This window comes from Hermetia illucens, chromosome 5, assembly GCF_905115235.1.
Source record: "Hermetia illucens chromosome 5, iHerIll2.2.curated.20191125, whole genome shotgun sequence".
Taxonomy (NCBI): domain Eukaryota; kingdom Metazoa; phylum Arthropoda; class Insecta; order Diptera; family Stratiomyidae; genus Hermetia; species Hermetia illucens.
Genome location: NC_051853.1, coordinates 52,791,141 through 52,794,009, shown reverse-complemented (window position 1 = coordinate 52,794,009; position 2,869 = coordinate 52,791,141).

Genomic DNA, 2,869 nt, shown 5'->3' with positions numbered 1-2,869 from the left:
TGAAGGGCCTGTTTTCTAGGAAATAGATACAGTATTTCGTTGCGAGGTACACAGCAATAACTCACGATCGGTATTGTAATTCCATTGAGCGGGTTTCAACTGTATTATATCAAAATCAACAGATATGATATCAAAATCAAACTTGGAGATTTCAACAGCCAAGTATAGCCTGTGCTACGTGGGCACATAGTTACCGTGGACAATCGACGGCAGCTAGCAGTGTCGCACAACATGGTTGTTGGATGCACCTGCTTTCGCGCAGAAAAAGTTCTAAAAACAAATATGGGCCTCTCCAGACGGGCTTAGTTCAACCCCAACACTTCCCAGCTTTGATGAACGCCAAAATATGGCCCATATAGACTCGGATCATTATTTTGTTGGCTTGATGTTCCAAGCTCGAATAATAGCACCACCACAAATCCCCTCTATCAGTCGAATGACAGTGAACACTGAAACCATCTAAAACAAAGCCTTTCGTAAGAACTATAAGCGAGAAACGGCAATATGTCCGGTTGACCGATATGAGCCGCAAACAGTATTTGATAGTTCTGCCTGCAGCATGTATTGGAACCGGCAAGTTCTAACTGATCGCCATATTGCGCACAACATGCCTGACGTACTATTAGTTGACAAGACGACTTGCTCCGCGTATATAATTGATGTTGCTATCTCCTATAGCAACATTGAACGGAATTACGTGGAGAGGAAGGTGATTTATGAGCCACTCGCTCGAGAAATCAAAGAAATTATGGTCTGGAGTGGGTGGTTGTATTGCACCTAAATCCCTCACGGCTTCACTTGATGTTCTGGGACTTTCACACATGCAGAAGTACACGATTCTGCATACCTGCTCGATGTTGCAGGGAATTCTCGACGGATTCTCCCATTGACCTACCACCGACCGCTACCACCAGCGCCCCTTTATAATTTAAGTAGGTAGTATCGTCCGAGCCTAAATGCTCGGCACTTAGTGATAGTATGAGGTAAAATCCGGCATATACCGAGATTGTGGCAACTCGGAAATAATAACCATTGGCAGAAAAATCCAAGTAGATCAGGGCCTTGAAGTACATTAGAGCACTTCATTCAAAATCGTAACGGTACACTACAGGATTATAATACCCTATAGGAGGCAATGTGGTCAGCATTGCGCTCACCCGAAATTATAACCCTGATTTGACTCAGGTACTCATTCACAGCTGATTCAACTGGTATCCGACTTCAAATCACGATACAAATCCCACTGGCACCAGTGCGATTAGAACCGTGATCTTCCATATAGCAGCCTTATGTTCTAACCATTCAGCTATCCGGACACATTCCGAAAAAAATTCAGCTAATAGAGAGAGACCCTGGAGATGAAGCATCGACAAACGATCTTGATAATCACATAGCAAGTCAGCAGGATGATGCCATATATACCTGGATGATGATCCTGCCGAGACAAAGAGGCAAATTTGATTTCCGACAAAATGGGCATATTGGGGTGATAGCATGAATATGTTAATGAACTGCTCAATAACCAAAATATTGGCGAGTTGAAGGTCCCGCCAGCTAAATGCGACCAACAAATGCAGCCAGCACCAAACAGGAAAGAAACTGTAAGTGCAATTCAACGGATTAAGAATCCTAAGTCGTTGGATATCGGTTGAATTACAGCAGACCTGGATAAATATTGAGGCCATAAGTTGCACCTATGCCCCCTATGATAGCGTAATCAAGATAAAGCACAGCCAATAGAAAATTTGGTATCCCGAATAAATTGATAAGACTGAATAGGTTGACCCTGTCAAATGTGCGCGGCTTTATGTGCAAGATTTCTTTCCACACTATTCATTATTAACAACGGTCGCAGCCAAAAGTATGCTCTACCATGCATCCCTTTTAACCTGTGTCTGGAGAAATCAATCCGTGACGCTGACATAAATGCGAGAGGCACCATCCTCTTCAATTCTACTGAATTACTGGCCTATGCTGACGATATTGATATTATGAGATGAACAGCCCGAAATGTGCAAGCCAAATCGAGACAGACGGTGACATATTAATGAAGGCAAGATGAGATATATGATGGAAAAGTTAACACCAAAAACCAAAGATGGAACAGCATAGAATGACTTTGGTAGAATAAGAACAATAAAAATAGGAGAACACAGCTGTGAAACCTTTCATCATTTCGCCTATCTAGGGTCGTAAATCACAACCGATAACAACTATGATGATGAAATTCGCCAAGGTTGCTGGCGGTCATGAGAACCTAGTTCAGCTTACAAAAATTCTTCCGCTTCAAACGTATCACCATAGGATCACAGCTATTACTGTACAAGACTATGATCTTGCCAGTCCTCATGTATTCCTCGGAGGTTTGAATTTTTAGTAAGAAAAATTGTGGGTTTAGTCACGTTCGATAGAAGAATCCTCCCAAAAATTGTCGGTCCCCTCAGAATGATTCCGCAGCTTAGATAACAATGAAGTTTATGCGCGATATGAAGACCGTCTGGTTGAGGGCAAAATCCGCTTCAATAGGTGCGGGGGGCAGGTTACTTAATATAGGTCGTAAAGTTTGTAAGGGCACTATTTGTTGTAGGGTTGAAGGACAAGGCAGACCTAGCCTGAGATGAAATGGTGGCGAAGGCCTAGACGTCCTTGCAAAGTGGGATACCAGTTGTTGCCCCGTTAATGATAATGATGATTACAGATCTTTCTTTTTCACGGATAACTGTTTGCAGTATTCCGCTCTCTCTTTCAGCGCTAATGATTCCCTTTCCAATTCTGTCGTCGACTCTCGTAAATGATATGCTACAATCAAGAACGTCTGTAGAAATTCAACTCTAAGGCTTATGAAGGTACCATCAGGTTTGGAGAGTTC